Genomic DNA, 26,781 nt, shown 5'->3' with positions numbered 1-26,781 from the left:
CCCCACAGAGCCTGCTTATATATGTGTTTTGGGGGTGGATAGATTTTCTGTTCTACTGTTGTGCCTCCTGGTTGAGTTTCATGGAGCTTGTTAAGGTCCTTCTATTAGCCCTTCTCTGTTTTAGAGTAGGAAAAATCAACAAAGAATTTACCGCCATACAGCGATTTCAGAGCAGTTGCACTCTCCACACATTTCTGCTAACAGTAATAATAATAATAACAGTAGTGAGTACAATGCTGATCATGGTAGGAGCTCGAATGGTGAAAAAGATGAGTGAGATGCAGCTGCTTCCTGCTACGGATCCTGGCGCAGTGAGACTCATCAGATGGTAGCCACCCACATTTATGCTTGCCTTGTTGTGTTAACGTTGCCATAGTAAGACACGACACGGGTGACTTTATGCTCTGAAGAGTGGGAGGTGAGGGGAAGGGAGGAAGGGGTTTGGAGATGAGATGAAGCCTCATAGGAAGCTGGAGAGACCTGGTAGAAGTTTTTGACCAAGGTTCCCTTGGTATATTGTGTGGAAGTTTGACGTTTTTTCACGATGGCAGTTGAAGAAGCCACCTTACTTACCAGCCAAGAAACTTGGATCCATTTGGGTTTTCTGGAGAATGTCACTTCCTAGCGTAACAAGTTAATTCCTCGCTAGGGGAAGTAGGGCTTGCATCGGTTTCCTTCAGGCTTCCTAAGGCGTCCTGCTCTAGTTCTGAAGCTTTGTGCTTTGACGAGCAGAGTCATGTCTGTAGGCCTTTGGTCCTTTTATGTACCTTGAGCCCTGTCTAGCCCAAGGCTGTGTAGACTGAGGCTACTTGCTGTGTTTTGTCTTTCCTAATAAGGAAGACTGTTGAATTGCTGAGATCCTACTGCCTCTTGGCTCACCCAGGAGTTCCTTATGGAGAATAAACTTGATTTTCAGATGGATAGATAGGTCGGGTGGGTGAAACAGATGAATGGATGTCTGGCTGGCTAGGTAGAGGAGCGTGCTCGTTCAGGCTTGGTTGAGTCAGGAGTCCGTCCACAACGCCTTGCATTGTTTGAGGACATTTCTGCAGCTGGGTATACGGGCAGCAGACAGGTCCAGAATCCCATGATGGTCAAGTGCAATTTCTGATCATTTCTGTAGACTCTGCTGGAGGCTCCTTCCTACTACTGCGCTGACCCAGTGAGGAACCCTGTCTTATGTGAATATCCCACATGCCAAAGGAGTATGGAGCGATGAAGGAAGACTGTTTTTAAAGCTTAATTTATATTTAAATTATTACAGCATTACTCTTGAGATCTGTGAATTTCAGCATTTGTAGCTTCAACAATTCACAGGTGACAGGAGTAATTTATAACCTCCCTGAGCGTAACTTTGATTTTTGGCCTACGAGTGGCTGGTGGGCTTGTGAGTCGCTTCGCTGGCGGGAAAGCCTGGTGCTCTGTCCGGAGCCCGCAGTACGTGGGTCTGGTTCTTTGATTCATGATCTGATTTCATTCTTATAGAAACCCTGGGAATTGGGCATAATTGCTGTGGCTTTACACCTGAGGAAGCTGAGGAAATTGTGTGTGCCATACATGGTCATTTTGAAAAGGAGAAAGAAGAAAAAGTCACCCCTTCTTTCCACCATCAAGACTAACTCTGTGCTGACTTCTGGGGGGACTGCTTCTTTTCAGGGTATTTTCCTCCTCTTTCACTTTCCATTTTCGCATAATCACGTTCCAGTCAGAAAATTCTCATTACGGAAAGTCACGTTTCAGAAGCTGTGTAGCTGTTTCCAGTCTCTGAGTTGCTTTCCGTGTTGGTTGTGGTTTTTAGAGGGTCTCTGTGTAGGGCTGTCTCCGCACCCCTGGGCTGAGCTGACCCGGGAGCTGGAGTGTCTCTTTCAGCTCAGAGTCCTGGGCTCAGGCATTTGAGACCTAAGCAAGGCCCTTTGTGTCTACAGTGGTAGTTGATTGGAGTGCTAATGAATCAATTAGAAAATTACTTGCTGCTGAGATCCTCAGCCAAAGGAGAGTCGTGCACAGTCTTAGAAAACCATCCGAAGGCCATACGCGTATAAATCTCTCTTGGCTGTGGCCCTCGTAAATCGCACCCCAGCCTTTCTTGGACCTGTTAATCACTTGAGAAAAACGGGAGCACTTCTGCTTTGCAGGACTGCTTGTGCTTGGCACGGTTTTCTAGCTTGTACTTCTGTCCATTCTTCATGGGCAAGAAAGAGAAGACTAAGAGTTTCTAAGAATAGCGTTTGTACCACAGTTAGGAAAAAAAAAAAGAAACCATTTTGGGGCCGTTCTTGTGTTCCTACCCGGAGTCCCCTACTCCAGCCCCACCGGGAGGTACTGTTGCTATAACATGTATGCCCCTTTTTAGGAACAGTGGATCACATACTGGGGAAGGCAGTGGCTCAGCCCGTAAGCTGTCTCTCTGTCACAAAGCCTTTTCACATGGCCGCCCCCTGAGTCCTACGTCTGAGGGGGTCTTAATCGCCCCAGGATAGGAGTGGCAGCTGGGGCACAGAGAGGAGGGATGGAAATGGTAAAGGCCTTCTCGGTGAAGTACCCTGGGTTGGGGTTTGGTGAAGTTTAATCTCGGGCAGAAGAGCTGGCGTGACAGCCAGCAGCTTCGGTGGAAGAGCCCCTGCGGGGGTGAGATACCGGGGGGCGGGGCTCCAGACGGCAGCTGATTGTGTTCTGCGGTCCGGGGTGTTCTCCAGGTATGTTTGAACCCGACACGGAAATGGGTAGAGGAGAGAGAAGTTAAAGCGGGTGACGAATCCTCAGTGAACCGAGAGCCATCTCTTGAGAAAGATCCTCTGCAAAGTAATGTGGATGTGTTTTTCTGGCCCTTCTTCACCTGGTTCCTAGTGCACCTTTTTAGCCCTCATTTAATGAATACGATGAAGACTACACTGGTCTTTACCTGGTTTCTCTGAGAGGAGCTGGTTTGCTTCCCCAGAAGCAGATCACTGCTGGGTTCCCCTTTGAACTTGGCTTCACTGGGAGGGAACGAGTGGGCACCTGGGCCTTGTGTTCCTGGCTGGGCAGGCAGGACTGTTTGTTTATAATCTCGTATTCTGTCCTTTCATCCCCAGGATGTTTTATGTGTCATGCAGTTCTGATGCATCCACTGTTGGGTGCCTTGGATATCCAGCAGTTTTTTCATTCAAATCACAAACATCTGAGTGCCTGCCCTGAGCCAAGCGCTGTTGTAAATGCCACGAGTACAGGGGGGAGCAGTGCAGATGATAACCCTGCCTGTCCTCACGGGGCTGACATTCTCGTGAATGATGGGGAAATCTGCTGTTGACCTTAAGCTGATTTGGAAAATAGGACCATAATAATTCTGATCTCTCCTTTGTAGCGGCTCTTTTTAAAAATACCCACTGTTGGCTAAGCATCTTAGGTTTGCCATCATGTCCCTTCCTCAGATGAACTGTGTTAAGGTAGGTATTGTCACCCCGTTTTACAGATGAGGCCCGTAGAGCACATTGCTGCTGCTGCTGCTAAGTCACTTCAGTCGTGTCCAACTCTGTGTGACCCCATAGATGGCAGCCCACCAGGCTCCCTCGTCCCTGGGATTCTCCAGGCAAGAACACTGGAGTGGGTTGCCATTTGCTTCTCCAATGCATGAAAGTGAAAAGTGAAAGTGAAGTCGCTCAGTCGTGTTCGACTGTTCGCGACCCTATGGACTGCAGCCTACCAGGCTCCCTCGTCCATGGGATTTTCCAGGCAAGAGTACTGGAGTGGGGTGCCATTGCCTTCTCCAAGAGCACATTGCAGGTGCTCAATAAATCTTTGTTGGCCAGCTCAGTGGCATACAGTTTGCAGGGAGTGGAGCTAGGTCTCTAGCCCAGCCCAGGTTCTCAACAAGATACCAGGCTGCCTCTCCAGTGCTGCACTTGTCCCTTGTACCTGGCTTTATTTTGTGGACTTGCTTTGAGTGTGAGTGTCAGAACCCAAGAAGATTGTGGCACGAGGGCTTGGTGTGGTCTCTGACCAACTGTAATAGATCAGTATTACCCATCATTGCTGCCGCTGCCACTGCTGGAGGCTGCTTTGTTTCTGGTGGTTTTCTGGAAGTGGAGGTGAGATTTAGAGGCCACTTGCTTCACCAGTGACTGCTGTCAGTCTCCCGGCCTCCCACCACCTGAGCTGTGAGTGTTGTAGGGGACTGAGGCTGGGATGTGCCCTCCCTGGTGCCCCAGGACCCCAGGTGACTCTGCCCCTTAAGCTGCTACAGGTGAGGCAGCGTGCGGAACCTCAAGCGGCATCCATCCACCCGGCCAGCTTCTTGACCATCTGATGTTGACTCTGCCCCCTCAAGTTCCAGGTAGTGAAAACCCAAAACAAATAAAGTGCAGCCTCTGGATGGAAGTGGGTTGGCTTTCTCTTTGCAGAAGCTCAAAGTGTAACAGCTCTGTGGGTAGACTGCTCTCCAGGTGTTAACCTGCTTGGCAGGCTGTTGGAGTAAAAAGTTCCAGCAGGCATCAAGCGAGTCGGGGAGGGAGTGAGAAGTGTGTGGCTGGCCATGAGGGGCAGGGGGACGGGCTGCTTTCTTTGCCTCTTGTCTTTGCCCTTGGCCTTCAGGCTCTGTTCTGAACTTTCTCCTTCTCTCTCCCCCTTTCTGCTGACTCTCCTTATTTCCACCCACTTTCCACCCCGTCCCCACCTCTTCTCTCTATTTTGTAACGTCTTGTGTGCTGTCTCAGACTGTCCTTGGCTGTTAGTTGGTAGGGGAAGGGACAGAACCCCCCACCCAGTAAAGGTCACCTGCCTGTGTCGCTGTGACACAGACGGGGAATGGGGACTCTAACGTGTCCCAGACGGTATTGCTGGGCGGTCAAGGGTGGCTGCACAAATGTCAAGGTGGGTCACAGAACCCTGAGTTGGGAGCAGTGCAGAGAAGGAGGAGAGGGGTGGGGCAGGGTATAGGTGGAGGTTGGCGAGTTGGAAATAATTCAGGCTGTATCCGTTTCCTAGGCTGCAGTAACAGACTGTCACAAATGGGGTGGCTTTAAACAACAAATTTATCCTCTCACAGGTCTGGAGGCTAGAAGTCTGGAATTAAGGTGTCGGCAGGGCCATGTTGCCTCTCAAGTCCCTGGGGGAGAGCCTGTTCCATACCTTTCTCTTATTTTTTGGTGTTGCTGGCACGCCTCAGCGTTTCTTGGCTCGCATCTCTCCAGTCTCTGCCTCTGTCATCCCACGGCCTCCCCGTGGGTCTGTGTGCCTAAATGTCCGTTATTTTATAAGGATCCCCGTCACTGGATTAGGGTCCATCCTAACCCAGCATGATCTTGTCCTAACTCGACTACATGTACAAAGGATTTAGACTTGACAGAGTGGTCGCTGGTTTGACTTACAATTTTTTTTGACTTTACGATGGTGGGAAAGTAATATGAAATAAGGAAAAACCGGTACTTTAGATGTTGAATTTTGAACTTTTCCCCAGACTAGTGACATGAGGTAGATCTCTTGTGATGCTGGGTTAGCGGCAGTGGCTGCAGCCCGCAGTCAGCCTGACAGTCACAAGGGTGAGCAATGTACACAGACCACCCATTCCCTTCCGGACCACCATTGTGTTTTTCGCTTTCAGTACAGTATTGAATATGTTACACAAATTGGCTTTGCAGCCCTTCATTATAAAATAGGCTTTGTGTGCAATGATTTTGCCCAGCTGGGGGCTGATGTAGGTGTTCTGAGCACGTTTAAGATAGACAGGGGGGTTAAGCTCTGATGTTCATGAGGTTTGGTGTACTAAGTGCATTTTCTTAATATGATCTTTAGTTATATTTTCATAACCCCCTTGTAAGTCAGGGAAGATCTGTACTTCCAAATAGGGTCACGTTCATAGATAGGGACTGGGGGTGATGACTTGCACATATTCTTTAGATGGACACAATTTAACCCGCAATACAGGGTGATAAAGCCAGCCCCGAATCCAGAGGACGTGTTCAAATTCCTATTATAAAGGGCCGTAAAGATCCTAATCGACTGGGTAATTCCAGCCAGTCTAGTAAACTGTGTAAGGAATCCGCTCTCTGCCAGGTTCCGGGCTTGGCTCTGCACAGAGGTGAGATGCCTCCTGGCTTTTATGGTGAGAAGCTACTTCTGTGGAAACCAAGGTTTTAAAAAGAAAGCTTAAAGGAAACATTCATGCAGGTGCTTCGGGGATGACCTTAGAAGCACCGACAAGCTTTTCCTTCCTGCCCTATTAATTTTGAGGCCAACTTGATCAAGCCAGGACTTACTCTCCCTGTCCTCTGGCAGAAGGAGATGGGGCCAGGTGGCTGGGAACCCCTGGATCTGGAGGCAGTTTTGGTGCTTCTTCCCTGCGGGGTGGGTGGGGCTTAGAAGGTCTTTGAAGTGTGCTTCTTGGCGTTGTCTGTGCAGGCAGCCTTGGGAGCTAGGAACAGTTTCATAGAAAGGGCAAATCCTGGGTGGGGTCAGTAAGGAAGTTTTTACTGGGGCTCCTGTGTTTCTGCTGTGGATGCGCATGGGTCAGCATCTGATGGCTTGGCCCAGCACCCTGTCTTCCCTCACAGAAGTTTCCCGATCAAGCAGAAGGATCTGACCCTGAGTCTGAGCATTCTCCCCATGACTTTATAGTCTCCTTGGTCTGAGAAGCATTTCCACACAGGGGACAGAAGTGGAGCAGAAAGCATTTGTAGCTGTTATGTTGGTAAAAACCAATGTAATATAATTAGGAAGTCTGGATCACACATATCCCTAAGATACAGGGACTGAAAACCACACACCCGAAGGAAATTTACAGATGTTCGCATTTCAGAGAGCTGTCAGCTGCTGAGGGCTTCAGTGCTGGGGCGCTTATGTTCTCCATCTCTCTCCTTGTCCTGCCTCCCCCCAAAAAGAGACAAAAATTAATTAGGCGTTGCCCTCAATTCTTTCCCTGGTGACTCAGACAGTAAAGAATCTGTCTGCAGTGCAGAAGACCTGGGTTTGATCCCTGGGTTGGGAAGATCCCCTGGAGAAGGGAATGGCACCCCACGCTGGTATTGTTGCCTGGAGAATTCCATGGATCGAGGAGCCTGATGGGCTACAGTCCATGGGGTCATGGGGTCGCAAAGAGTTGGACATGACTGAGTGACTAACTTTCACTCTTTCCCAGTTTTGGGGGCTCTTTCCACGACCTTCGCTGCTCAGAACCTGTGAGGTCACCTGGGTCTGCCACTCTCTGTCCATCGTCACAGGAGAGCTCTTTCTGCATCCCACCACAGAGGACCCAAGGAACTGTCTGAAGTGTGCTCTGGTTTCATCAGAATGATACCTTCCCTGGAGTGGAAGGCTTTCTATTCCCGGAGGGGCCCTCCTGGAATCTGCTCTGGGCAACAGCATAAGTATTTATGATATTATGCCAAGTTGATTGTGTGCTTTACCTAGGTAGCTTTGTAAGTAGATTAGTTCCAGGTCTCATTTCCCAAAAACTCCATGGATATGTGTTCATTGTGAAGGGAGTTAGACAGTAAACATAAAACTCTGGCACTGCTCTTCTGCAAAGATTAAAGTGAATGCCCTGACTTACGTCTTGTTGTTCTGGCTTATTTCCTAAACATGTCCCTGCCCCCAGGAGGTCAAGTCCAGGAGGGAGTATCTGTTCATTTGGCTAATCAGTCAGCCCATCACCTGACCAAAGATACCTACTCCTGAGGTTCTAGATGGTCCATCTTGAGATCTTCGACCCTGTGTGGCCTGTAGCTTCCCTTCTAGGCGGCTTGTTCGCACAGCTGCCTGCCTGTGGGTCTCTGACTCTACCCTCAAGTTGGGAGCTCTTGTAACTGCTCTCGCCAAGAACTACTTTCTTTCCCTTGGGGAGAGGGAAATGGGGTGTAATCCTTACTCCAAATGCTAGAGTCTAGGACGGCACTGCCAGGGGAACCAGGCGTGTGTGGAGCAGACAAGTGTGTATAGAGCTATGGTTTTTAACCTTTATGGGCCTCTAGAGCCCCGTGAGGCTGATAAGATCTGGTGCCCTCGCCAGCCCCACACGTTCACATGTACAAACAGCTGTGCGTGATAAGCCCAGGGGTTTGCAGACCCTTTGAAGCCCATCCCTGAGGCCCTTCAGAGGCAGCCGTGTGCCCTGCCCTCCCCTCTGCCATCGCACGCTGCTGTGGCCCTGTTGCATCCATTTTCCCTTCTGTAGGACAGCCAGCGATAGTGGCCTCACACTCAGGCTGTTGTGACCAGGACCGTGGTAGTTCTAGTTGCCCACAGACGGTTGTTTCCAGAGTCCTCACCCTGACCTAGTGAGGGAGGTCCTACCAGCCCCATTTCAGAAGTGAGAAAACTGAGGCTCAGAGAAGTGAAGCTCGTGCCCAGGGCCATAGAGTGAGGGTCAGCATTGGAACCCAAGCTCTGTGACTTTAGAACAAGTGCCAAATGGCAGATTCGTGTCCAGGTACGTAGTAGTAGGTGCTCAATAAATAAATAGTAGTAAGAGTGTTAAAAGCGACTGAGGGTAAGGGCACAGGGCATGGCCAACCTGTTGGTTATGGGGGACTCCCCTCCCCCACAGCCCCCTTGTGTCCTGAGTATCCTCTCGGTGCAGGATCCCGGGCTCCGGGGTTTACGGGTGGGCGGGCGGGCGGAGGCGAGCGCAGATCCGCCAATCCTGGGAAACGTGTAAAATCCTGTTCCTGAAAACCGGCCGGGTTCTCCGAGTGTCCCGGCTGGCATGTTTTGCTAGTCACGAAACATGATCCATACGCTGTATTTTAGGACTCTCCATCTGTCGGCATTGTGGCGGGGGGGTGGGGGGTTCACTTGAGAGAGCTCAAAGCCTGCCACTCAGCTGGGGTCGAGGGTTGGGGGGGAGAGATGGGCAAGAAGGATCTGTGACAGCAAGCAGATCTGCTCCTCCACAGAGGGTGCTGTCTGCTGCGTTGGGGGGCCAGGAGCCCAAGAAATGGGGTAGATGCTGATGTCTTATTGGGCAGCAGCATCGCAGATCCCTTTTCTCATCACATCACTCCTTTTTCAGACAGATCTCCACCTGTTCCTTAAGCAGACTGGGGTACAGGGAGGTTAAGTCTCTTGTCCAAGCGTTTAAAGCTGCTAAGAGGCTAAGCTGAGATTTGAACTTAAGGCTTTAGGCTCTGTCTGATGCTCTATCTGACCTGAGCCTGTCTTCCTGTGTCCTGGGCTCTCCCGCTGGAGATGGTGTGGGGCGAGCGGGAGATGCTGCCTGGGAGTGGGAGGCGGTGAAAGGAGGGAGAGGGTGAGCCTTGCTCTCAGACCCACTTTGCAGGGCACGCCCCAGGCTGGCCCCGGTGCCCCCACCCCTCTGGTCTGCTGGTGGGAGAGGAAGACCGCTAAGAGGGCTATTGATCCACCCTCTCCTCTCAGCGAGGGCCATGGCACATTCAAGCTCTCTTTTTAAAAATGCATTAACCTGACCGTAAGCAGGCCCCGGTTTAAAAATAAACAAAAATCAGACAAGAAGCAAAACAAGTGGGAGTGAAGGCAGGGCTGGGGCAAATCCTTAGGGAAACGAAGAGACTGTTGGAGGGGGTCCTTCTCCCCATTGGTGCCGGGTCCAGACCAGGATGCCATGCCTGTTTGGAACTCCGTCCGCGTTGTCTCGTTTTGCTGTGCGCTGGGCCATCTGCATCTCTCCTGGAGCCGTCTGTGCAGAGGAAAGTTACCCAAATCCAGAGGTTCTCCTTGCGGGATGGGGGCAGAGGTGGGCTAGAGCATGGCAGCAGTCTGCCTTGCCGGCCCCCACCCGGGCAGTCTGGTTTCTGCTCTTGCCCTTGAGCCGCACTGGCTTCTGGTTCCTCAGAAGTGCCTCTGCACGTGCTGTTCCTCTGCCTGCTGCATGGAAGGGGTGTCCATCCCTTCCCTAACACCTGCCTGCCCTCGTCTTTCAGATCTCAACCTAAAGGGCTCTTCCTGACCCTGGTGGGTCAGGGCTCCTGTTAGATACTCCTGAGTCTCCCAGTACTTCTCCTTGTAGCTCTTACCCACAAGCATCATAAAAGATTAACTCTCATTTTATAGCATTTAGGAATGAAGCTTGGGGAAAGCAGAGACTGGTCTATCCTGTTTGCTAAATATTCACTGCCCAGCTTGGCACCGTGAAGGGATAGTAAATCCTCATGGGTTGGGTAGATGGTGGATCAGGGTCTATTCCGTTTGGCCCATCGATACGGTTTGGGTGAGAGTGTGGAGGATAACCGTTGTAATCAGAATTTATTGTGATTTTCTAATGTTCCTCGAGGTGTGGGCCCACTTTGAGGTCAGGATATGGTTTCAGAGAGGGCCCCCCAACCCTCAAAAGGACGGAGACTTCTGCCAATAGAGCAGTAGCTTAGGGTACGGCATCTCAGAGCTGGTGCCCCTCAAAAGTTGCCCGTTCCCTTCGTGAGTGGAAAGACATGGAGCCAGCAAACAGAAGGCACCTGGCCAGGATCACACAGCAGAGCCTGTGAAGGCTTTTACTTGGGCCCCAGTTTAATTGTTAAAAGGTGATTAATCAAGCGCCAGGTACCTACTGGGCGGGCATCCTTTCGCTGCCCCATGTGGTGGTGCCAGTTCGTGGAGGAGGAAATAGAGACTTGGTGAACTTTGGTACCTGCTGTAGAACACAGCAGAGAAGGCACGGGAACTCAGAAATCTCTCATTCCATAGCCCACTGTGCCTCCGAGCGAGGAGGCCTTGGTGACAGCCTTGGGTCTCAGACTGGCTCTGGTGGGGAGGCCTTGTCTCCTCCTAGCCACGGGAGTCGTCCCCACTTGCAGGAGCCTTTGTTGCTTCCAGCCATCCGGGCTTGGGGGACCCATGGCTCCCAGAGACCCCCCTCCCTTGTCCCCAACCCGGCTCACCTCCTTTTTCTGTGTCCTCTTCTCTCTCCTTCCCAATCGCTATTTTCCTGGGGATCCTGGGAAGGTTCTGAGGGTGATGAAGCAGAATTTGCTCCATTCTGGGAGTAAGTTTCCATCATCTGTGGCTAAAAATAAAGCGTGTCCTTGCTCCTCACTGCCTCTAGGCTTTCTTTTCGGAGTTTCGGTAGCAGCCGCTTTTCCACTTGGCCCCTCTCCCCGTTGACTCTCAGCAGGCATGGGGAGTCCCACAATTGGGGGACATGGGTGGGCTTGAGCCACTCATCTCCCCCTGAGAGCACAGCCCCCCTGGGGCCTTTCCAAGGAAGCGCTCTGCTTCTCTGTGGCAGCAGACAGCCATGTGGTCGGCCAGCCGCTCTGACAAGTGGCCGCCCAGGGAGGCCGACTCCCTTTGCAAATATTACCGTAGCCGAAGAGACAAGCCACCTTTAGAGGACTTTCTTTATGCAGCCTGCTTCTTTTTGATATCTGGAATGCACAGCAGCAGGAGAGAGAAATTAATTTGTTCAATTAATTTTGTAAATATTGACCAAGCAGAAGTTTTATGCCAGTCACATGTCAGGGAGCTGAGGGCTTCCCAACAGGCAACATGACACAGTCCTTTACTTGAAGGCACTTACCTCAGAGTAGGGGGAAGAAAGATGTGAGCTTTCAGACAGAACCAGAGCAGGGGGGGCCACAGAACCCTGCTCCCCACACCACCCTTCCTTCTAGAATTCACTGACAATGTCTAAGAGTGGGGAGCTAAGAGCTGAACCCTCCCTTTAAGGCAATTGCAGTTCTCCTCTCTCCCGGTAAATATATACATACATACATATTTAGTGCTTGCTGTGAGCTTGGGCTGGGCATCCTGCTAGAACTTTACTTGTTTTTATTTCCCGGGACGCAGTGTACCTCTGTAACTGCTATTCTTGTCCTTATTCTTCAGTTGGTGAAACTAAGGCCCAGAAAGGGTAATTAACTTCCCTAGGATCCCATGGCTAAAATGTTGCAGAGCCCAGATTCAGATGTAAGCAGATTAATTCTAGAGCTCACTCTCTTAACCACTAACTGTATAGACCTGTCCACACTGAGAATATGGATCTGTCAAGCATCCACTGTCTGCCCAGCATGAATTACCCTAAAGAGATGCTTACTGTTAAAAAACCTTCACTATGTTTTCCATTTGGTCTTTAATACTCCTGGTAACCCTGTGGGATTGAAAAAGCCCACTCCCACCCCTAGCTCCATTCCTCCCACCCCCGCCCACCTCCCCGCTTTAATCCAAGGTCTCTGTGGAGGGCACTGTACTGCAGAGGCTGGAATCCATGTTGTCTCAATCCAGAGCCTCTTGGGGATTGAAAGGGATCCTGAAAGCACTCTGCACCGCAAAGTGCCCCTGAATCGAAGGGCGCAGGAGAGAAAGGGCCTGCGTAGAACACCTGCTTGGAGCACCCAGCTCGTGCATCATGCCTGAGGATTTCTTGCACGGTTGTCACAGTCTGGTTTCAGGTACCTGTGAAAAATTATGGTAATTAAAATGTAATTTGGAATCCCCTGTTGGTTCTCAGCAGCTGGCCCAGATGCAGGAGGCTGGGGCTGTCCAGGCTGGAACAGGCTGAGGCTTGTTAGGGGTGTCGCTTCGCTCTGCCCTTTGTGTTGCTGGGTAGAAGGGTGGGGGCACGAGATACAGGAGCTATTTTTACATCATTCACGTCATGTTCAGCATTACTGGATGTTTGTGGTTGGGTCCCTGTTTAGCCTCAGCCGGGAAGCGAGAACTCCCTTGGCTGCCTGAGTCTGTATGGAAACTCAAGCTCATGCCCCTTGGGTGTATATATATGTGTGTGTGTGTGTGTGTGTGTGTGTGTGACTCTAAAGACAGGAGGATCCAGTGGATGTGCCATCTCCCAGGGTAGTTCAGATTTGTTTTTTTTAAGGCTTAGGTTTTCTAGGCTCCTTCCTGGGGTGGAGGGGGCAGTGTAGATAAGAGGCCATGGATCCTTCCATCCCCGTATTAATTCAACAGATGGTTTTTCAGTTTGAGGTATATGCTAGGTCTTTTTCAGGTACTTGCAAAGTGAAGTCGAATAAAGTATTATCCCTCAAGGGTTTTATAGTCTAGTTGGGGAAATGGAAAATAAACATTTGCTTTAGCATATGCAAGTCAGGCTTCTGTGCCAGGCTCTGTTGGAGGTATTGGGGATCCAGTACTGTCATAGTAAAGGCTTAGGAACATAGTAAGGGGCTGTGGGAACACAGAAGGAGGGGTGCCTGGATCAAGCACGTGGCCAGACGAGGCTGCTGGAGGAGGTGGTGAGTTGCAGGAGTGGACCTAGTGAAATGGGGGATAAGAGGTTTCAAGTATGTACTTTGGGTTTATTTGCTGTTGAGCTTTTTTTTTTCTTTTTTAAAAGATTTAATTAATTAATTTCATTTTTTAGCTGTGCTGCATCTCCGTTGCCGCATACAGGCTTTCTCTAGTTGCGGTAAACGGGCTGCTCTTTGTTGCAGTGGGTGAGCTTCTCATCACAGTGAATTCTCTTGTTTCGAAGCACAGCCTCTAGGCGTGGGAGCTTCAGTAACTGTGGCTCTTGCACTCTGGAGCACGGGCTCAGTAGTTGTGGCACATGGGCTTAGTTGCTCCGCAGCATGTGGGATCTTCCCTGACCAGGGATCAAACCTGTGTCCCCTGCATTGCCAGGTGAACTGTGAACCACTGGACCACCAGGGACACGCCTGCTGTTGAGCTTTATTTGTACAGTCATCCCTGTGTATCTGCGAGGATAGGTTGCAGGACTCCCCTGTGGATACCAGCATCCACAAATGCTCAAGTTCCTTATATAAAAGGGCCTAGTGCAGTTGGCCTTTCCTTATCCACAGATACAGCCAATCTGCGTACTGCAAGGATGAGGAACCTGTGGCTCTGGAGGGCCAAGCATATACCTGTGTGACATTATGGGTGGTGATAGATTATCCCGTACTCAGTGGAGATCCTGGGATTTTGTTTTTATATCCAAATGCCCAAATGTTTTCAAATGTTTTTGAAAAGTTTGAGAAAAAAGCACTGTATGTCAGCTAAGCCTTTGTTGCTTCAGAGGTTGGAGACTGGTGGCCAGTCTCGGCCACGCAGAGCCTGCCTCCTCTGGCCTCTTGGCACTTCTACCCTCTTCTTCTTAAGGCAGGCCAGAGTGAGGTATTACACAGCGGGAGTCACGGCACCCAGGTCCCCAAACCCTGGGTCGTGGCCTGGCTGATGCACAGGGCCTTGAGTGTGTGTGCCAGGGATGGGCATGGGGTCCTACCTGCAAATCCTGCTGATGGGTGTGTGGCCCTGGGGGAGGAGGGTGGTTGGCAGAGCCGCTGTTCAGACCAGCTGTGGAGTCTGTTGCAAAGTGGAAGTACAGAGAGGCAGAGTGCTCACCTGAGGCTGCTTCAGAGCAGGGCTCACACCTGGCATTTGGCAGAATACGTCCTGATTCAGGGTGCTTTCCTCTTGCGCTCTTTGTAGGCGTTCGTTCATCCAGCATAGGTTCATCCTGCCTAGCATCTCTCCTCTGCCACGCCCAGGGTGGAGTGTTGAGGAAGCCAGTGAATTGGGTACAGCTTTGCCCCTAGGGTAGCTCCCAGTTCTGGGTGGTCCTCGCCCAGGTGGCCACAGGCAGAACCTGACATGTGCCTTCTGGGACCTTCTGCTAATAGCCATTATGTCTGGAGCATCCCCCCCATCCTTGGGAGCCACATGCTGCCACTGCAGCATGCCAGGCCCTGTCCTTGGTGCGGGATTATTTGCAGTTAGTATTCCAAATGTCAAGTTCCCCTTGACTTGAGCTGAGCAGACGAAACAAAATGGCAGGCAGATTAGAAGGGACTTGAGAAACCTTTCAGGATTTGAAAACCTTCCTTTGTTGATTTTGAAAAGCTGATGCACCCGGCTGCTCCTTAGAGGCAGGGGCATCTGTTAGGTGCCCACTGGCTCCCTGGGCCCGGGAGCGCCTAGCCAGAGCTGCTCTCCCGTGCGGGCACTTGGGAGCTTGGGGAGTCCACCGAGCTTGCTCAGGAATCGAATCCAGTCCCTTCTCCTGGGGCTGCCCAGGTGGCGCTAGTGGTAAAGCACCTGCCTGCCAGTGCAAGAGACTCGGGTTTGATCTCTGGGTTGGGAAGATGCCCTGAAGGAGGGCATGGCAAACCACTCCAGTATTCTTGCCTGGAGAATCCCCATGGACAGAGGAGCCTGGCGGGCTACAGTCCCTAGGATTGCAAAGAGACGGACACAACTGAAACGACTTAGCACGCATGCACCCTTCTCCTTGGAGCAGAGGGAAGGTATGTGGGGGCCGAGGAGCTGAAGTCTCTGGGGTTTCAGGAAGGGTTTGAGTGGGTCACCCAAGGTAGGGGAAGGCCATGTCAATCAGTATCTGTTTAATCTTGACTCATGTTTGCCTTGCCTGCTGCTAAGACTGGTAGGTAAAAGGAAGATAGATGGCCTACCATATTATAGTCCCTCTGATTGAATGGTGAGAGGTTTAAAAAGCTAGTGCTCACACAGAGGTGTGGAAGTACCTGGCTAGAACCGGGAGTGTCATTGCCTTCTTTCTACCGCATGTGGTAGCTGAAGCTCAGAGAGGTTAAGTGGTCTGTGCAGAACCACACAGGAAGTGGTAAAGCTGGAATTTGAGTAGTTTCTGTGGCTCCAGTGCCCGTGCTTGTCCCATGACATCACACTGGCTGCTGCTTGGGGTCCTCCCTTCTGGTGAGACTCATTTTGCCTGCCCTTCCCCCAACTGCTTCCTTTTCCTGCCTGCATTCTCCAGGAATCCCTCTGTGGGTGCTGCCTCATCCAGCCTGGGAGCAGGAGTAAGAGCTGAGAAGGAGTAAGGTTCTGAGACAGAACCCAGCCACCATTTGCTTCTTTGCCACTTTCCAGGGGACAGAGTGTGTGTCTTACTGGATCTTACATGCAGACTTGTTTACTGGAGCAGGCAGAGGTGGGACTAATGCCTCGCTGGGCTGCTCAGGGTCCCAGTTTGTGAGTTGTTGTGTCTGGGATCAGGGGAAATAGACTTTTAAATGGCATGAAGCTCTGCAGTCTGCATGGGCAAAAACTTGGGTGGGCAAGTTTTCAGGCTGGCCTTGAACCCCAGTCTTTTTGAACCCCCATTTTAAATTGGCCTCTGTCTCCCACAGCCAGGTTCTTGTGTGGCTCACAGTCACCTGGCCCCAGAGTCTGAAGGCTGTTTTTTGCCTTTTGTCTCCTTTCTCTTTGCACACTTATGGGCAAGTGCCTTTTATTCCCAGGGAACGTTGCTTTCTCAGTCTCCATCCTGGAAATATTGCTGGAATGTAATAAATCTGATTGTGTTTATGTTGAAGAAATGAAACACATTACTGTGTAGGGAGGAATGCAGGAGAGGCCTTGCAAGGGGGCTGTGTTTATGACAACAGTTTGCACATGTGGCTTTATTTTTGAAATCATGATTGCCCCCCCGCCCACTTCCTTGATGGAGCTCTGGTAATAAATGCTGTCTCTTGCATCCGGGTGTTAGACAAACAGAGGGCAGAACTGGCCAAAGCCCTCTCAGCTGTGGCCGTCGCATTCTTAGTTCTGAGAGCCTGGCTTCTCTGGACTCTGCCATTTCTCAGGGTTTGCAGCCCTTCTGGGGACAGCGCCTCTGTTCTGGTTGAGTCAGAACTGATTAGTGAATCCTCCTGCTCCCATTCAGGTTGGAAACAACAGGATGAAATTTAATAGGCATCAATGTAAAGTCCCATACGTGAGTTCAGAAAAAAAAAAAGGCCCCAACTTCACAGGCACAGGATGAGGAAGCTTTGTTTGAAACAGTGAGCGAGAAACTGACCCTCGAATGTACCCGACAGTTGGTTCTGCGTGCCAGTGGTTGGCCATCAGTGAAAGAAAGTGACGCAGGCTCACTGAACGAGGATTGTGTCCATAAGGAGAGAGGGATGATGTTGTTCTTGTTAATAATTCATAATAACAGCTAGGTGCTTTACATGCATTATCATTCTATCTTTAAGTTCATCCTTTGAGGTAAGTCAGAGGATCTTCCCTTTTTTTTCGAAGAGGAAACCCAGGCGTGAGAGGTTAAGTTACTTGCCCAGCATTTTCACTGCAAGAGGGTGGCAGAACCAACTGGAGTCCAGAGCATGTGCTATTTGGAGTGAAGTGAGGGTCAGTAGAGGCTGGAGATTTTCAGTGAAGAAATGTTGAAGGAAATGATGGCATTTATCTTGAAAGCAGTTTTAATAATGTTTGACTTTTACATGATCCTCGCTGTGTGGCAGGCATCATTCTAAGCTGTCATATATATATATATATGTATGTATGTATGTGTGTATGTATCTCAATTTCATTATCATCTCTGCTTTATAGATGAGGAAACTGAGGCACGAGAAGTTAAGTGAGTTGCCCAAGGCGATTCAGCTTCTCAGTGTCTGGGAATCACACCCCAGTAGCATGGCTTAGTGCTCTTACTTTTAGCCCATGCAGCCTTGTGGAGATGGGTGGGGATAGTGGTAGAGGGGAGAGCTGACTGTGCTCTTTGGAGCAGCCTGTCTGCAGGACGCTGGCTGCTGTGTTTGGATCCAGGGCAGAACCAGGGCCTGCTAGTGGGTGTGTGCCTGGGAGAGGGTCAGCTCTCCTAAATCTGGACATCAGGTGCCTGTAGAGGAGCCCTTTAAGGGGAGGCAGTGAACTCCCTGCTGCTGGGTGACAGCTCACCCCCCAGGACTGCCTGCAGACGCGAGGATGCCAAAGACCACCTGTGTGGGGTATGAGAGGACCCCACCCCCGCGAACCACCCGTGTAGCTGGCCGGCTCCCAGCCTTTTGTTGAGGACAAGCCCAGCTTTCCGGGCACATCCCCCACCCCAGGCAACCGTGTGTCCCCGTGGACCGCTGGAGGGGAAGTGACCGAGTGTCCGCCAGGTCCAGCCTGCCCTGTTTAGGAAGCCCTGGCTGTCAAGCCCACAGAACTGCTGACGGAGGCACCAGGAACAATACTGTGTAGGAGGAGGCGTGTGCATACGTTTGCTCGCCTCCTGGTCTGAGTGCCAGCAGCAGTACACTTTTATTTTTCTCCTCGGGTCGCCTGCGGGCACCTGGCCTCGCTTTCTGATCCTTTTGACTCCCACTTGGGCCCCTCATCCAGCTGCAGCTTTGGCTGCAGGCAGGGGAGTCAGTCAACTGGCTCTGGTCCCTCCTGATGCCAGGGTGAGTTGGGGGCATGCTTGTGGCTTGCATGGCCCCCAGAGCACTTAGCATGGAGCCCCAGGAGCCTGGCACCTCCTCATCTCAGGTCAGGAGATGGAGGCATGGAGAGGTGATGCGGGACCTACTGCAGGCCACGTAACCAGTGAGTGTGGCTGAAGCTGTAATCAGGTCCTGGTGACTTGAAACAGTGATCATCTTGTCCAGCCCTTTGATTTTACTGATGAGGAAATAAGGCCCAGATTTGCAGCTTGACATGGCCAAGGCACTGGCGGAGCAAGAAGTAGAACCCAGGTCTCCTGGCTCCAGATACTGTCACTCCCCTTCTCTGCAGCCCGCTCCTCCACTTGGTTTCTGGGCCTCTCATTTCTCCTGCCGCCTCTCCTGCAGGGCTGGTGCAGTGACTGTGCCTGTCACACAGGCTTCCTTCCCCCCTGCTGCTCCCACCAGCCTCCTTGACCACTTGTGTCTGGTTATCCCAGTTGTCACTTCCTTTGCCTCTCAGGACTGGTAGCCACAGCTGGGTTAAAGGAATTTAGATGAGTGGGAGGAGCGTAGCCTTAACCAGGCGGCTTTGGGATCCAATCCCAACCCTTCTACTTGGGAGCTGTGTGACCTTAGGCAAGTTGCTTTACCTTTCTGAGCCCTGGTTTCTCATCTGGGCGATAAGATGATTTGGACAAGATAACCTCCAGTGGCCGTCCAGTCCTGTAGGTCTTTGACTAGTGGTTTTTCTGACAGTGAGTGTGACCCACGTGGATGTGTAGTTAGAAGCTCTTGGGAGGGGCAGGTGACGTGGACCAGCAGGATAAGGCCTGTGATGACAGGTGCAGGGCTTGTATCTGTTTAAAGTTTTGGCTTTGCTGAAGGAGGGCTGTTGCCCTTGGCTTTAGGTGCTGATGATGGGTGACTGAGGCAAGGACCCCGCCAATTTTCATCTCTTCTCTACGACTTCTTTCTCTGCACCTGTACTGTGGGTGTGGACACTGTTTGTTCTTGGTGGCGACCACTCGGGTTAGAGAGCTTGCTGGAGCGGCTGATTTGCTTGGCCTTGGGTCAGCCAGGCACAGGCAAGTGTCAAATAGCCTTTCACCTGGATGGGATGCCCCTGGATTTTTGTCATGGGAGGAACTTGGGCCCTGTTATTAGGCCTGAGGGAAATCTCCTCTGCGTTGGCTCACAGGTGTGAGGTGCAGGGGAGGCGTGTCAGAGTAAAACCAGAAGCCTTTGGCTTTTTGTCACTGTGTTCAGTCTTGCAATTATGTTGGCTGTGTACATGGTTTTCGTTCTTTGGTTTTTGCCTTGGCTGTGAAGCTGTACTATTTTCTGAAGTAATCCTGTTTCATGTAACCTGAACCCAAGTATCTGGCCATGAAGGGCGAGCTTTTTTTCCCCTCTTCCTTAACAAAGGATATCCTAGACTGCAGCATCTGGAAATGATTTGGCATCTGGTTTAAGTTTGTGTGCGTGCCTGCACACACTTGAGTGACATAACACGCCCCTACCCAGATGAGATGCCATTGTCTCTCTTTATACCTGTGCTTCTTTCTATACAGAGGACTTTACATAGGGAGGTTATTATATCAGGACATATGCTTATGGGTGTATGCTTGTATAAGCCTTTATTTCCAGTTAGAATGGGGAAGTTTTCAAGGGCTTGATGTATAGAAAAAGCACTTGCATTGATGGATATATTTTTCTTTGCAGTTTAATAAACCATTTAACAGTGGCTTCAGTTACTGTAATGAGCTGTTTCCTCATTATTCCCAGGCTCTGCCTTAACAGGCATTCCTGTCCCCACCGTAGCTTGGTGGCCCCCGACCCAGAGTTGGGTGCTCTAGAGCAGAGGTCTCCAACCACTGGACTGCAGACCAGTACCTCCTGTCAGGGCAACAGCAGCATTAGTTTAGAAATAAAGTGCACAATACTTGTAATGCACTTGAATCATCCCCAAACGATCCTCCCTGTACCCGGTCCATGAAAAAATTGTCTTCCATGAAACCAGTCGCTGGTGTTAAAAGACTGGGGACCGCTGCTCTTGAGAGATGGCATGGTTTGAGTTGCCCTTTGTTGGCCTTCTTTTAATGGTATCTCTTTTCTGCCTGGTGTTGGTGTGAGTGGGAGCCTGTCCTGAGGGATTTCTGGGCCCGTAGTGTCCTTCAGATTTGGGCTCTGGGAAGGAATGTTTTGACTGCATAGGGTTGGTGCTCTTAGTTGTATTGAGATTGGGCTGCGTCAGTAGGTAGAGTTCGTGTCCTCACCTTGAGTGTGCTAGGCAGAGAGCCCTGATACCTGTGTCCAGCCTGGTGGAGGATGGCCAGTGGAGGTGAGTGAGATGACCGATGATGGTGGGATGGTAGGAAAAGAGGATACCACACATCCTGTCCATGAACTAGGGTTTGCCCTTGCTTCCCTTTGCCCAAGGGACTGCTGGTAGGCTGATTTATAGTAATATCTTAGACTCAGTGCCAGGAAGATTTTGGTAACCACAAGGATGAATAAAACAAGAATGGTCCTTGGAGAAGCGGCACGTGGAGCTGAGCAAGGCTGGGCAGATGACTCCTGGGGCGTTATTCACTCCTCTGAGCTGCAGGTTAAGGTGGGGATGTAAGGTAAGTGGGGGATAGGTAACATTCCCTCATGGTCACCTCTAATCCTCGTTCACCTGGCATGAGTGCCCCCCTGGGGTAGCCTCCCTCCATGGTGGCAGCAGTTATATTTATTGATTTTTATTTTTTTCTGTTGACAGTGGAGTTGGCTCAGGTCTGATGAGGGCTCTTGAGAGTACTTTCTTGTAGTCTTTTCAGGTCTGCCCTCTCTGCTTTGGGGACTTCCTGAGAGGGGGATGATTCCGGCCCTCTTCCTCCTCTGGCTCAAGGGGTGGGGGCTGGGGTGTTAGGGACCAAATGATGATGCTTAACCCAGGGTACTTTTATAACCAGACCGTGCCCTACATCAGTATGTCAGGGCAGCAGGCGTCAACCCGGGTAGTTTGGGATGTACAGCCCTTTAGTGTATGTCGAAGCCTGTCCCCCAGTTTGTAGAACATTTGACCAAAATCCACCTGAAAAGCGATCCATGGTTTCTCTCCCCTGCTCACCCCAGCCTAAGCAGCCTAATGGGGACTGCGAGGTGAGGAGGACAGTCCACTAGGGCCGTGCTCCCCCAGGTCCCAGGGAGAGGGACTGCTGCTTTGTGCAGTGTCTGCTTCAGAGTCTTAGAAGCAGGGGGCTCTCGGCTTGGGCTTGGGCCTTGGAACAATCGACACGGGGCTGGGTGCCTGCACTGGGTTGGGAAAATGTCCATTTCTGGTATACTCTCAGAGCCTGTGGTTTCCTTGAGGCTTTGTTCAGCTCCCCTGTAGTGTGGGGCCTGGGCTGAGCCTTGGGGCCCCCGGTGAGGTAGAGGCCCTTGACAGTGGGCCATGTGTGGACGTAGGCCCCAGCTTGGCTGGCTGGCCTGCCACATCCAAAACATAACTCAGTATTGATTGTGCAGGAAGCCCAGCCTCAGTCACATGCAGTGATCCTCACTCCTTGAAGGGAGAAAGAAAACGGATTTGTCCCTGGTACAACATGGCTTGAAAAATGTATCTTGGTTTAAGATTCAGCTTTTTGCAGCATATTTTAAAATGTCAGAGAGATAAATATGCAGCCTTCCTAATATGTCTGCCTTGAACAGCCTTTAAAAAAAGTCTGCCATCCATCCTCAGGGTCACAGGTGTGTTCAACATCGCCCCCCACCCCCCCACCAGCACTCAGCCCTCCTGCCTTTGATGGTGTGGTGTATCTGTCTCTCTTCCACAAGCAGAGTTTTGTTGGAGACTCAAAACCCCTCTCTTCCAGAAGTCCAGCAGGTACATTTGTTTCCCTAGTTTTGAGGCTGGTAAAGATGTACAGAGAGTCTCCAAACAACTTTTTGGAACTTTCTGTTGGACTTGGGAAGCAGGCACTGGCTTCTACCTGCTTCTATCAGGGGACCCTTTTCACGTCTCGCCAAAGGAGCAAAAGAGGGAAAACACGTGCTCCGGCCACAGCCCTCTGAGATGGGCATGCACACGCTTCTGTGGGTGTAGAGCTGAGGAAGCTGGGCCTGGGGTGAGGGAAGCCCTGTTCTTGTGGGGGTGCCTTGGGCCAGCAGTTCACTTCCATGATTGGGGTAATGGCACCTTCCTAAGCTCAGTGCAGGTTTGGAAGGGGGCTGGAACACAGGTGAGGGAGAGGCTTCTGAAGGGTTAAATGGTCTGTGGGGTTTGTATCCCGTTGTCATTGTGTGGGGCTTTTATCAAATACCCGGGCAGCCCAGCTGGTGGAAGGGATGGGAAGAACCCTAGGGTTTTTCAGGATGTGACTGAAGATGTCAAGACATTGTTATGCCGGTTGAGAAACTTAAGATACCTCAGTGGCCAAAGCAACCGTCTGCCTGGGAGAGAGCTGCCAGGGGGACTTCTGGTTAGATGGATAATTGTGCAGGGTTAGGCCTGGAAGGGGCCTGGAGGCGTGCCTCTACCCTAGCTTCCGCCATTATGTAGATGAGGAGATGGAGGCCCAGAGAGGGAAAGCGGCTTGGCCAAGGTCACACAGAAGATCAGCAGCCGTGCCAGAACTAGAGTCCCCCCATGACCCTGGTCTCTGCATTTCATTGCCTAGATCTGCTATCTCAGGTGGGCTGCGCTGGTGACGCAGAGGTCCTGGCCATGCCGAGTGAACGGAGCTCTGCCAGACACTGGGCTTCTGCAGGGCCACCTGCCCTGTTCTGGACAGTGGGTTAGATCTCTGGGGACCGTCCCTTTGGCATTGGGGACCTTGGCTGTGCTCATTGTTTCTCTGCTGGGTCCCCAGTGTGTTGCTGTCAGGATGCAGAGAGAGGATGGGCAGGCGGGAGGCCTCTCCCTGCATGGAATCTGCCTGGGTCTGAGGTCCAGGATGTTATGTGCCTGTGGGGTGTGGAGCAGAATGGGGAGACCCCGGGGTGAAAGCCCCCATTCTCCCTCTCAGCCCCTCTAGTTGCTCTTCTACTTCCCCTGAAAACCATTTTGAGGATCATAACATTCATCATGAGCTTTATTATGGGAGACTCTTCTTCATGCTTAAAAATAAATGCTGGCATCCAGAACTATATTTGGTATATGGAAGTCTTTTGCATATAAATGTGCTTAAAGGACAACTGCCTTATTGAAGAAGCAGAGTGAGCCCCAGCTAAAGGGACAAGATGGGGTGGGTGCCGAAGGGACCCTGGGGTCTGCCTTGCTCAGGACAGTTGAGTAGTAGCCTTCAGTCCTGTTGAATTGGCCGTCCTTTCCCCAGGGACAATTGTAAAAAAGGATAACTGGTACTTAAAAATTCATAGAAAATGTTCTTATCACAACGTCATAATTGTTATGACTCAGAAAAGTAGAATTGCCATTCCACTGTGCCTGTCTGCCCTCACTTTTGTTGCCTACCGAGTCCCCAGCAGCAGCTGCAGAATCATAAAGAGAGAGAGGGAGAGAGAAAGGAAGAGAGAGAGAAATCCAGGGCAATGCTTTATTTATGTTAACGGCTACATTTGACTTGAAAATTCTGTCCCCAGAGCCTTGAGGTCAGCACATTACAGAGTGATTGATGGCTGTCAGGGGCAGGCAGGGCGGCAGATTGCGGAGGGGAAGTGGACAGATGATGTCGTAGCTTTCGAGGGCTTAGCAGAACCCAGGCCTTGAAAGGAACTTGGTGGAAAACAAAGCAGATGGAGAACTGCTGTGGCCACTGCCTGTCTCTTTATTCTCTCCTTCCTTCTCCTTCCCCTTTTCTGCTGAATATAGGCATTGGGGATGGGGGGCACTCCACTCGCATCAGCATGCCCCAGCAGTATGGCTTTTAGATGGGACGCTGGGTAAGATCCTAGAGAGGCTGGACTCCAGAGGGTGCCCCCATCGCACATGTCTGCTTAGAAACCATCACGTCGCCCGTCGGTAAAAGCCCTGTAGTCTCCCCCATCTTTTCATTGGGCCCTGTCTCCTGAATCCGAAAACCAAACAGGGAGGACCAACTCTTGGGGCATACCATTCCCACCATCCGACCTGGGCTACTTCGGATTACATTTCCAGAGGGCTTCCCAGCTAACCCTTGTGTATTTTCTCTGGTGGGAACAAATGGTATCGGACTCCCAGGCCTGTTTACAGATGGGGAGACACGGGAGTGATGGAGGAGTTTTGAATTTTAAACATTAGCTAATGAAATTGCAGACGGGGGCACTGGGTGGAACGGCCTGGGTATTCCCATGAAACACTTCGCCGTCAGCTGTGAGGGAGAAGCCGGCCGGGCTCACTTATGTGCTCCACAAACATTTATGGAGCCCCATCCCTGTGCCAAGAGCTGCGTGAAGTCAGAGGTCTCGGAGTCCTGCCTCTGGGTGTCCCAGCCCCGTTAAATAGAGAATTCGACCTCTGATGCCAACTGCGGGAGCACAGACGGAGCCGGATGGCAGGGACTTTCTGCAGGGGAGCAGGGCTCACTGACACCTCACTCAGGAGGAGGGCAGAGAGCCTGACCTGGCTAAAAAAGGGAAGGCGCTGGGGAGGGGGAGGGCATTCCGGCCAGATCCTGGGGTGGGGGAGGGTCCTGGGAGGCCGGAGGTGGGCCTGGAGCTCTGTGTCTCCCGCTCCAGAGGCCCCGAGCAGGATGGCGAGCAGGATGGCGAGCAGGATGGCGGGAGGCTGGAGTTCGTCATTTCCCCTGCCTCTGCCTCCCCCTCTCATGGCTGCTCCTGTGCAGTTGTGTCAGAGACAGGACTGGCTGTTCATTCATCCGCTAATTGTTTTGATAAGAGACTCTAATTATCCACTGCGATCATCAGATTACCCTGAGCTCCAGGAGGGAGATTTGAGTTTGAGCTGCTGTGGCAGCCAGCAGCAGCACACTCTCTGCTGGAAGGGACCCAGCGGTAGAGCCTGGCCCGCTGTACCTGGTTCCCAGTCGGTGCTCACAAAACCTTCTCATGAAGGAATCACAGGGGCCCCACCTGAAAGCGCAGCCCCTGATGTCAGGTAGGACTTTCCCTTGGATTATCTTTGCCACTGTGTTAAGTCCACAGATGAGAGGTTTGGTTCTGGGAATTTCAAAGTAAGGTGAGGAGTGTGGAGAAAACCAGAGAAGAAGCAGTAAATGTCTCTAATGAATCGACATCAGCAGTCAAGACAAATTCAAATACCTTTTTGGATCGTTTGATTAAGTTCTACTTACATGTGATTTTGGTGTAAAGAGAGCAATAGGCAAAAAAACAACCAGGAAGGCAGATTATAAATTAATCCAATCATCCAGTCCTCCAGCAAAGGTAATGGGGAGTGATGGCATCGTAATTGATCTGATACGGACGTTTACAGCATTGGAAGCCTCACAGTAAGGGAGCTTCGCGTCTCTCGGGAGGACTGACTGTGACCAGCCCGTGGAGAGATTTGATATGTTGTGTGTGACCTTGCCCCGAAGGGCTTGTCAGAAGAGAGGACCCACCCTCAGCTCCTGTGTTCAGGCAATGTCTATAGATCCGATGGAGCAGGAAAGCCTGATGATACTCGATCTAGAAAAACATGTTTCCGTCCTGCCTTCTCTCCATGGGATCAGAAACTCTCCGGAAAAAGGGCAGGCTGGGCTGTGGGGTCTGGCTGGGATTTGGAGGGGTGGGCAGGGTGCCATTGCCCACATAACATTAGGTCCTGGTCGAGACACTGGCTGCCACGTGTACTGATGTCTGAGGCACTGTCTTCCCACTGATTCAGTGGAGACTCAGTCAGTGGTGATCTCTCAGTTTCCCTTGGCTCTACACTCTGAAGCTCTTTTATTCTTTTTTTTTTTTACTTTATTTTTTAATTGAAATATAATTACTTTATAATGTTGAGTTAGTTTCTGCTGTACAATAGCGTGAATCAGCTGTAAGTATCCATATGCCTCCCTCTGGTGCCTCCTTCCTGTCCCACCCTCCATCCCTGAAGCTCCTTTATTCTTGAACCGCTTCTCCCACCGAAGCAGAAAGCCAGGAGAGCCTCAGCCCAGTTCTGCTTGGCTCCCCGGTGCCGCCTGCTCCTCCGTACTTCCCTCCCTCTCTGAGGAGTGGGGCCAGCTTCCCGCCTGGAGTGCTCCTTTGTCTTCACATTCGGGGCTCAGCTAGCTGGGAAGTTTGGCAACATGTCAGGCCATATATCTTGAAAACCGCCCTCCAGAAACGACCTCGTTTAGCAGATTTACTGACGTATCGGGCCTGCCTGTTCTCAGGGGCCGCCATCCTAAATCACAGCAGGTCCACTGGACTTGGACGCCTCAACGCAGAACTTTTCAAAAAATTTCAGGCAGGATATATCACTGCCCCATTAACTCCCTACCATTAATCTACTCCTCCTAAAAACCTGGAGTTTTCCCAAAAGGACTGGAACGTGGTGAAAAACGGACCCATTTGGTAAATTCTGTAAATCAGGCCGGTTTTCTCCTCTTCAAGCAGAGGGCCTGCCTCTGTCTCCATGGTGACAGGATGCCTGCGTGCCACGTGGGCAGGTACGGTCTTTGGGGGTTTCCGGGGAGCGTCCTGGGGATGGACAGTACTCTGCAGGGGTGGCTGCCTACCCCGACCTGTGGGATCCCTGGGTGAAGTGTTCTCTGGATGAGGGTTGGAGCCCACATCAGGAGCAGTTACAGACACTGCAGCAGAAACCTAGCAGGGGAATAGAGGCTAAGCCGGGCTCCAGTCTTGCTGAGCTGATGGG

The 26,781-nt window shown here is 51.2% G+C and overlaps 1 protein-coding gene across 10 annotated transcripts in view; it reads left to right on the top strand.

The window, feature by feature from the left end:
* The window catches only part of SSBP3 (single stranded DNA binding protein 3), a 165,889-nt gene that overhangs the window by 51,122 nt on the left and 87,986 nt on the right, over positions 1-26,781 (top strand). For 2 of the 10 annotated variants that reach the window (XM_042248444.2, XM_042248428.2), the window contains exon 1: positions 14,768-26,781. This exon is cut by the window's right edge and continues 16,178 nt beyond it. The exons of the other annotated variants lie outside the window; for them this stretch is intronic. The gene's annotated coding sequence lies outside the window, so the exon portion shown is untranslated. Of the gene's footprint in view, positions 1-14,767 lie in introns of those variants that run through there. 10 annotated transcript variants of the gene reach the window in all.

Source organism: Ovis aries, chromosome 1 (genome assembly GCF_016772045.2).
Source record: "Ovis aries strain OAR_USU_Benz2616 breed Rambouillet chromosome 1, ARS-UI_Ramb_v3.0, whole genome shotgun sequence".
Taxonomy (NCBI): Eukaryota; Metazoa; Chordata; class Mammalia; order Artiodactyla; family Bovidae; genus Ovis; species Ovis aries.
Note: the sequence above shows the minus strand (reverse complement) of the source record. Positions and strands in the feature narration are given on the sequence as shown.